The sequence below is a fragment of the Podarcis gaigeae genome, assembly GCF_964106915.1.
Source record: "Podarcis gaigeae genome assembly, chromosome: 1".
Lineage (NCBI taxonomy): Eukaryota > Metazoa > Chordata > Lepidosauria > Squamata > Lacertidae > Podarcis > Podarcis gaigeae.
The window spans coordinates 95757743-95768438 of NC_139678.1; positions in this window are offsets into that span (position 1 = coordinate 95757743).

A 10696-nucleotide genomic window follows, 5' to 3' on the forward strand; every position below is an offset into this window, starting at 1 on the left:
GCAATTAAATGCTCCTGCCTGTTCTATTCCCAATTCCTTCACTTGTTTTCCTGGTGCACAGCACACATGTAGCCTTGCATGCTCCAAAAGGCAGGAGGGGAAGTCCTGGGGAATGTGCTTTCAATGGTACCGATCCTCAGCTGGGGATCTAGAATCAAAGGAACTTGATTTTTAGTTATTCTCTGTGCTGCAATGGGGGAAAGAGTTTCAATTCCAGGTACTATCCAACCAAGCAAACAGAAACAGGCAGTTCTAAAGCATGGCACAAATCTCACCAACTGGGGCAGCTGTTGTACAAGGGGCACATTCCCCCAAATACTGATGTAGTCTCCATTGCCATTGTTGGGCATGCATCCACCCTGTTTCCTACCAAGTATAGAAAGAAGATGGGAATGGGTCACCCAAGCCAGGAAGCAACCTGGGCCCTTGCCTGGCACTGCTGCCTCCCCTGTTCACATTTAAAGACAAACCAAACTCACCTGCATTTTCCAAAACAACACACACACTGAAACACAGCCATCCTTTGAAATTTGAACTTCTCTGAATTTTGCAATGCAGCTCTCCAGCCAAGTAATGGTACCAAGAATGAATACACTTTTTGGTAAAATATGCATAAGAATGCATATACTGTATAGTACTGGAAATAACATACAAAAATGTATTATATTTGCAAAAATTTCCCTTAGGCAGAAATGCATACAAATGTGTAAATTTGAAGAATTTTACACTGAAATGTACACTGAAGAGGGGAAAACTATTGAGTCCTGTCAGCAGAAAGCACAAGGACTTCTGCTTTTGCCTCTTCTCCCACCTGCTTCATAAACAGCCCAATTTGGCTCTGGGGTGGTGGTGCCAGGAGATCCTTCAGAACACTTGGTGGCCATGCCAACTCCAGCATGACAACAACCTTAGTATGTCATATACAGGCAATTACTAATTTACGCACACCCAAGTCACTGTGCACTCATGCATTGCGCCGAACCAGAAGTGACTTTGAAATTGGCAAAAAAAAAAAGGCCCTAAAAGAGTGTCTAGCAATCCCACAAGCCTTTGGAAGTGCAATCCCACAAGCCCTTGCACTGAACATTGAGGCCTGTGGAGAGTGGGAGTTTGGAGGGAGCGAATGTGGTGTTTGCAAGCTTTTCCAATGGTGTTCCCAATATAAGTGATTTCACTTAAACACATGGTGCTTCAGAAAGTAACCCCCACATAAATGGGAAGTTGCCTGCATATATATATGGGAAGACAATTCTACTATGACTCCTAGAGCTACTGGCATATTGACATATTGTTCTACTTGTTGGTAAATTTGTATATTCAGAAACACCATTCATAGCCCTAACCATGCCAGGTTTTTCACATAATTCCTAGGGCTATTTATAATAAAAATATCAGCAGTATATGAAGCCATGCTATACACAAAATAGTCAGCCTCTGTCCTTTAAATTCCTTTCACATCATCCCTGGCCAAAAAACAGCACATAGGTACCCTTAAGCGTTCTAAAATCAATGAGCTTAAGTGCATAATTCTGTGGTGGACTGGAGATAGCCCATCCAAAGTAGGCATGTGATTTCAGAAGGACTGACCATTATAGTATAGTATTAAAGCACCCCTTAATAAACTGAAAGAATCTTTCAATCTTCTTTGAAATTTCTACAATTTTTGGTCACACGGAGATGCTGTCTGTTCCTCTCACCTCAAGGTTTGTTTTATTTATTTCTTAGCTGTAAATTGATAGCATCTTCTCATTTAGGCTTGGCTTTTCATTTCATTTAAGATTACAGTAAGAAAGACCAAGCGGCCCCAAGTGTTTGAGAACACTGGAAGCGCTTTTGCACAGCTTACATTCTTAAAATTAAATTTCTTGTAGGAAAGTACCATCTAGTGGATATTTTGAAAAGTGCTGGTGTTTCCACTTCAGAAAGACAATTTAATATCCTCTACAGAAATACCTGGTCAGTAAATTTTCCCATTCACATGAAAAATGCCATAAGGATTCCCTTTACACCAGATTCCTAAATCCTTCTTTTTTTAAAAAAAAGATATCTTTATTTAATTTTTCAGCAGAAAGGTAACAACACTGGGATAGCTCAGTCAGTACAGATTGAGACTCTAAATCTCAGGGTGGTGAATTTGAGTCCCATGTTGGGCAAAAGATTCCTGCATTGCAGGTTGTTGGGACATGATGACCCTCGTGGCCCCTTCCAAATTCTAGGATTCTATGACACAAGAAATGCAAATTGTAATATAACAGATTGTGAATCAGTCTGCATGGATGAAATCAGAACTCATTTTTATAGTTCCAGTCCTATGCACGTTTGCTTAGAAGTTCAATGGGACTTACTCTTAGGTAAGTGTGTTTAGGATTTCAGTCTTAATTGCTTATGCAGCATATACTGTTGCATGACAACAGGCAACACTATGCCTCCATTTGGTGCCTCTCCATGTAGATGCTCTGGCGCAAACAGTTCCCTATAGCTCTGAAATAGGTGTGCTGGCAAAGGCATAAGCTGTGTACACACTCCTGTTTACTCTGCATCCAGTGCACATCCACAGCTTGTTTGGGAAGTAGTGTGTGCATGATCTCAGCTGCAAACCATATCTGCCCTGCATCTGCCCTGTTATTTCTTATGAAATTCTGTGCTTTGATGCATTTGTACCAAACCTGCTTTCATTCCAATTGAGAAGAACGAACTAGCTGCGTTTTATGCCAGTAATATGTACACAGGGAAAACCAAGCTGTAGGGTTCCCATGTAAATAGCCACCAGCATCCTGATATTTGCAAGGATCCCAAAAATGCATGATGCCATTCAGAAATAATTAATGCTACATTGCCATTCAAAACAAAGTAAAATAGAAGAGTTGTAGGTATATTCTATACAGATTTTTTTGCCAATATTTTACTCTTGCCCCTCATCACAGATCAATTGATCTGTTCTTCAGTTCATCTCCCCTGAAACAAGTGCTGCCTTGCATGATAAGGTGTCCTTCCAGTTGCAGCAGAAGTTCCCTGATCTAACCTCCCACGCTATTTCAGAGGGTTCCCCACCCCTCCAGCGCAGATATTTGTGCGGCACTGGAGCCTCAAGGAGAGAAATCAGAGGAAACTCCCCCACTCCCTTTTCAATGTTTTGTTTTTTCAAATTTGTATTTTATTTTTGCCATGGATAGTAGTTATGTATAAGTAGTTTTGAATTTGGGGAAGAGGTAGCCAATATGGTGTAACTGTTAGAGTGTTGGACTAGGACATGGGTCAGCAACCTTTTTCAGCTGTGGGCTGGTCCACCATCCCTCAGACCATGTGGTGGGCCGGACTATATTTTTTGGGGGGGAGGGGATGAACAAATTCCTATGCCCCACAAATAACCCAGAGATGCATTTTAAATAAAAGTACACATTCTACTCATGTAAAAACACCAGGCAGGGACCCACAAATAACCCAGAGATACATTTTAAATAAAGGACACATTCTACCAATGTTAAAAACATGCTGATTCCCGGACCGTCCGCAGGCCGGATTGAGAAGGCGATTGGGCCACACTCGGCCCACGGGCCTTAGGTTGCCTTCCCCTAGACTAGGACCTGGGACATCCAGGTTCAAATCCCCACTTGGCAGTGAAATTTACTGGGTGACCTTGATTGAGTCACCAGCTCTCAACCTAAGCTACCTCATGGGGTTCTTGTAAGGATAAAATGTGGGTGAGGAGAACAGCCTACACCACCTTGAGCTTCTTGGAGGCAAATAAATGCACAAAATAAAACAATTATAATTGCACCAACATTTTGTATCAAAATGGTGAATGATTCAGTTGTCTTCTTCTATAACTTTGTTTTATCAACAAAAACAGGTATGATGTTGGTTTTCCTTTTTTTAACTCGCTGTATTGAAAATGTGCACAAATGTTTTGTAGTATGGTTTTATGCATTTCATATCCATAGTGTCTCTGAGGAAGAATTCCGTTCAAAACACATTTGGCTCAATAAAAATGTACACTCATGTACACTTGAACGTCTTTGGCCTTTCATCCAACTTAATGGCAAAAAAGCCACAATATAAGCAATATTTTTGAAGTGGACTTCAGATTCAAAACACAGGGAGAGCACGATAAAACAACTGTGCTGTGGGAATCACATGTAAGGGGGCTTAATCCCTTCCACTTCATTCAAGGGATGAAGCAGTTTATTTGCCAGAAACGACCATTTGTCTAGTGGGTGATATTGAAAAAAACATGACTTTTGGGGCCATGTGAAAATATATGGCAGTATTGAACACTGTACCAGCAGAAGACCCCCCCTTCCTCTCCTCACCCCTGCAGCCCTCTATATGCCCCCAATCTTCTCTATAGACTCCCATAACATTCCAGAGCAAGCAAATTTTCAGGACATGCAGGGGGTAGAGGGTGGAAGAGAGGAGAATGGTGTCCTGTTGCACAAATTGAAGTCCATTGCACTTGTGCATTAGCACCGTTGGCTGCCACTCATAACCTTGGTGACAGAGCAGGGAGATACAGAGGCATTCAAAATGAAACAACAAACTGATAGCTGAATTACCAGCATACTCAAAAGCCGCTCTGAAGCAGTGCAAAACTCTTACCTGTCCTTCAGAACATGAGCTGGCTGAAAGAGGAGGGAGAGCCATCAAAAACTGGTGCATTTTAAAAAGTTTTCTCTTTTGTTTTCCCCAAGTACAGTGGTACCTCGCGTTAAGTACTTCATTCGTTCCGGAGGTCCGTTCTTAACCTGAAACTGTTCTTAACCTGAAGCACCACTTTAGCTAATGGGGCCTCCTGCTGCCGCCATGTGCCAGAGCACGATTTCTGTTCTCATCCTGAAGCAAAGTTCTTAACCTGAAGCTCTATTTCTGGGTTAGCGGAGTCTGTAACCTGAAGCGTATGTAACCCGAGGTACCACTGTAACTAAAGACTGCAGGCATATTAAAAGGGATACTCTCAAGATGAAATCTGTCCTCCAACACTGGTGATCCCTTCACAGTAGAAACCATCAAATAATTCCTCTCAAACAACATCACTGCTTTTATTCATAAATAACCAGAAGCAACAAGCACACAAAAATCTGATACTTCATGGTGTTGCATTGGGCTCCAACCAGCTGCAATTTCAAGTATGTTACAATGCTACAATTAATGATCAAAATGTGTTGATTATTCTGCAGATAGGGGATACCAGAACACACCAAAGTACGGTGGGGTGTGTCATTTTCTTATGTCTATCTTTCTTGAGACAAAGATATAATGCACACTGTAATTGACTGTAAATGAAAGTATGGGTGTGTTTTTTAACTTCATGGTTTATTTTGTGAAACTCTCTTAGAATGTTCTACACAAATCACTTGGTATATCCTATAATGACTTTCCTTACTCTACCAGATATGGCTTGAGCTTTAGTTCTTGAATACTGATTACAAGACCAGCGCAGAACAGTACTTACCGTATTTTTTAAGGATCTCTACCAGGGATGGCTAAGCTGTGACCATCTAAGTTAGTTCTTGGTATGAGCTTTCGTGTGCATGCACACTTCTTCAGATACACAGATACACAGTGTGCATGCACACAAAAGCTCATACCAAGAACTAACTTAGTTGGTCTTTAAGGTGCTACTGGAAGGATTTTTTTTTTTTTGTTTTGACTATGGCAGACCAACACGGCTACCTACCTGTAACTGTGACCATCTGTTGTCTTTAGACTCAAACTCCCATCAGGATAATGGAAGTTGTAGTCTGTCACCATCTGGAGAGTGACAGGTTAGCCATCCCTACTACAGTGGTACCTCCGGTTGTGGACAGGATCCATTCCGGAGCTCTGGTCGGATCCTGAGGTTTCTGCAACCAGAGGTGCCTGTTCTGTGCATGCGTGCAGCATAATATAGGGCTTCTGCACATGCGTGAGCAGAAAAATGCAAAAAAAAACTTCTGGGTTTGCCGTTTTTGCAACCTGAAGTTTATGTTACCCGAGGGTAACGTAAGCCGAGGTTCTACTGTTCTACAAAACTCTTTTTCTCCTTCACTGCAGGAAATTTGATACACTATTAATGTTTGTTTTCAAGATCTTGAGCAAGGATAATACAGAGTACTTGCCTCATAAAAAGTGTTTGCCATCCTCTAAAAGCCTTGTCTGGCACGTAAAATCAGTCATCGGTCTTGGAAACTGATATGACAGTGGTCTTATTATTAATAGGGAAGAGCCTGGCAAGAAATTATCTATTCGTACATCTCCTATTATCAGCAAAGATGACATTTCAAGGGCATAATGTGGTCTTTTGGGCCTGCATCTAATTGGGACACACACACAAAGCTCTGTTTGATCAAGCCATAAAATATGTACTATCTTTCCCGGGCTATATTAATTAGTTTTGGGATGTTTTCCAATCAAAGGGTTCAGAATAACTGAAAAACATATATGATCAACCATTTTTTAATGTTAGGCAAACAACTACAATCCAGCTTCTGTGCTCTCAGAATCCACTCTGTTTGGCAGACACTGTCCTGTTTCTTTTGCTTCACAGAATGATCAAACATAATCAGGTTCTATAATATAGCTGGTGACATCTAGCATTATGGGTTTTACAACTGCAGAGCTCAGAAGGAGCATTGTACACAAATATCTGTCTGGAGCTCCACAAATATTTATTGACTTGACAGCAAATCTTAAGAAAAAGTACAGTACCTACATTGTGGGCACGATTTTTTTTAAAAAAAACTATTCCAAGGTACACATAAGATAATAGCAGCAGTAAAACACAACCATAAAAGAAATACATGATAGAGCAGTCTGTTATCCTTTGTGGCAATCTGCAACATAAGCCTTTTTTTATTAAAAATACATTCAGGGAATTTTGTTTCCAAACAAGTAAAATGAAACCACTTTTATGTTATCTTACTGCTGCTGGCAAAGAAAAGCTCAATTTTCTGGCCTATATGTGAACTATATACACTGCATACAAAATCTAGAAGAGTGATTTGAAGTGTAGAATACTGTGCTTTGTCTCTTCAGATCTGGTGACATGCCCCAAACACTACCAGTTAAAACGTTGGTAAAATATTTTATTGTTCCTTCGCTAAAATTTGGTGTGGTGCAAATTTGCTTCAAGGGCCAAAGCTATCTTTCTTCGAAAAAAAGCACAACAATCTAGGCAGTGCTTGATTATAAAGTTTGTGCAAAACCGATTCCTCCTTTGTTAAATGAAAAGGCCATTCAAGCCAAAAGAAACAGAAAAGCAGAGGCTGTTCTAATTCACTGATGCTGACAGGTAGTTTTATCTTGCCACAAATAAGAACAACTTGAATAAGAAGAATAGAGAAATTCCTAAGAAATATCCCAAGACAAACAAAAGAAATACTAGAGCTTTAAACACTTTGGCTTGGATTTTGGGATCAGTTCAAGGAAGGCAAGTTTCCCATCCACTCCTTTCCATTTCTGTCACTTGTGTCCTCCCCACAAGTATCTCTGGAGACCTGGAGGGCATTCCTTAACTATGTGAAATGGGCAGTAGAGGACAGTGCAGATATATATAGTTTTAATATATTGGGTCCCTTAATGAAGAAGAAGAAGAAGAAGTAGAAGAAGAAGAAGAAGAGGAGGAGGAGTTTGGATTTGATATCCCGCCTTTCACTCCCTTTAAGGAGTCTCAAAGCGGCTAACATTCTCCTTTCCCTTCCTCCCCCACAACAAACACTCTGTGAGGTGAGTGGGGCTGAGAGACTTCAAAGAAGTGTGACTGGCCCAAGGTCACCCAGCAGATGCATGTGGAGGAGCGGAGACGCGAACCCGGTTCCCCAGATTACGAGTCCATCGCTCTTAACCACTACACCACACTGGCTCTCACACTGGAAGACAGGCAGGATATAAATAAATATCAGAACTAAACAGAACTAAACTAGGCCTGAGAACTTGGCCTAAGGCTGCAGCTTCTTGCCTATCTATCTAGGAGTAAGCCCCATTGTACACAGTGGGACTCAGCTCCAAGAGACCGTGTACTCTAAGTGTCTGGTTCCATGGGTTTGTAATATAACCTAGCTATGGATTCCTTGTGGCAAAGTGGCAAAGCATTCTGTTAATATAAATTAGATCTGACAGCTTACTGTGTTATGGTGGATAGGGATAGATAAGCACTTGAAGTAGCAGTGTCTAGTTCCCTCTAGGTCATTTGCAGCTAAGAGAGGAGAGACTCCCAACTTCTGAAGGTGGCAGTGGTGAGACCCCTTCTCACATGGTTGTCCCAGGGCCTTAAGGTACTAGATAACTACTGTCTGGTTGTAAATGTCTCCTTCATGGGATGAGGTGGGTTGATTGAAGCTGGTGGTGACCAGGCAACTCTAAACACATTGAGTTGAAACTGATTATCTAGACCCGTGGTTCCCAACATGGGGCACATGCCTCATAGGGGAGCAATTTTATTTTTAAGGGTGGAAATTCGAGAATGAGTTATTAACAGTTAATGGCCTTTTAGACTTCCTCCACATGAATAGTTCACTTTTTGAATATTAAAAATTATATGTGGGGGGTGGGATCAGGATTTTAGAGATGCTTAGGTGGGGTATGGCCAAAAAAAGATTGAGAACCACTGATCTAGACCCACTTCAATATGGCTTTGGGTCTGGATTTGGTACTGAAATGGTCTGGGATACCCTGATGGGTGACATTTCTTGGGAGACAGAATGCAACCCTGCTGGTTCTCCTTCATGTTTCTGTGGCCTTCAGTGCCATTGATCATGGTATCAGTTCTGTGAGTTGGGGCTACTGTATTACAATGGTTCTGCCAAAGAGTAGCACTGGGAGGTTTTTGCTCTTTCCTCTGACACTTGTGCTGTGGGGTCCCACAGGGTGCCACTCTGCCCCTGTTACTCTTCAATATATATGTGAAGCCACTGAGAGCTGTCAGTTGGAGATTTGGAACATGTTGTCATCAGGAGTGGCATTGTGGATATTGTGCTAATGCCTGGAGACAGCAGTGCATCAGATGGTGACCAATCAACCAAAGCTGAAAACTGATGCGGCGGAAATGTGGGGTCAGAGTCAACTAACCCAGCATGCTATTGGAATCAAGAACTCCCATTAGCACAATAGGGCTTCACCCCACTCCTCCCCGCATGCACCCTACACACCTCCCTCAAATCTGCTCTGGGGAATCAGGAGAACAATACATGAGGGAGGAGAAGCAGGTCATTCTGTCTGGTAAGTAGAAATGCTTGTGTTGAATTCCCCCCACTGTTTGTAAGTTGTTCCAAAGCCCAGGAGTGGGGAAGATGTCCTGTTCTGGATGGAGTTGTGTTTCCCCTAAAGGAGTGTGTTTGTAACTTGGGAGTGTCCTTGGAGCCACCACTGTCACTTAAGCCACAGGTGAGGTGACCTCAGTGGCAATAGACACCTAAGCCCAGCTCTGGCTGGTTAGCCAGCTAGGGCCCTCTCTGGACCAAGATTGCTTTGCTATGGCGTTACATGTTCTGGTGACCTATTGATTTAACTATTGCCATTGCGCCCTTCAAGATGACCCAGAAGCTGCAGCTGGTGCAAAATGTGGCAGCCAAGTTCCTGACAGGCAGTTTGAAATGGGATCATGCAATATCTATCCATTAAGTCTTCTTATTTGCTCCCAGGCCCAATTCAAGGTGCTGACTTCAGTCTACAAAGTTCAATACAGCTCCACCCGAAGGATCACCTCCCCTATTACATGCTCTCCTATGCCTTAAATTCCATGGGAAAGGCTCTACTGTTCCATCAACATCCATAGCTTGTGGTGTGGCAATGCAAATCAAGACCTTCACCGTTGTTGTGACTCCCTGGACATAGAACTACCACCCTGTAGAGATCCAGAGATCCCTTTTACCATCTATCTGGTTAAGATGGGTTTATTTTCAGCAGTTTATGGATTTGGGTGATGTAAGAGAGAGATGCTGCAGGATTTTTTAATGTGTGTGTTGGAGGGATTTATAGATTTGGTTTATTATTTGGGGACTTTATGGTGCTTGTACAGCTCTAGGAACCTTTGAGCGGAATACAGGTTTAATAAACAACAGTGCAAGACTAACTATGTCTACTCAGAAGTAAGACCTGTGAATTCTATGGGGCTTGCTGCCAGATTAGTGGTTAGGATTGCAGCCTATATAAATAAATGGCTAACAGCACTGGACCTTCCTATGTGCATTAGAAATCCCAGTTTAAATTTCAGTTTAGGCACAGGCTTTATGTAAACCCAATAAGCTCTCTCTCAATCTCACCCTTCTCTCTGAAATGTGTGTGTAGCCTTATGTGCAGGGTTATTGTAAAGATTATTGTGCGTTGGCTTCAGCTGATGGGAGCTGTCGTACAACATTTGAAGGGCCTGTGTTTCCCAAGCCTGTCCTGCAGGATTCTCTCCAAATTTAGAAGGGTGATGAAAACTTTCCAAAGTAGCAATCCTGTGCACATGTACTTGTGAACTGTTACTAAATGCAGAAGGCCCCAGTTCTGAGTAAGCATGAAGAGCATTTCACTGCTATGAGGAAGGCATTTTCATATATCACACAATCTTTTTAGTGAAAGAGCTAAACCGAGGCTTATTTCCGCCAATATTGAAAGGCAGTTTCTGTGATGTGGTTCCAAGCAGCGAGACTAGCCATCAAGTTACACCACTTATAATGGACAAAGGGAGATTTTTTAAAGCTTGCCTTTTTGTCAACAGATAGAATTTGTTTTGAGC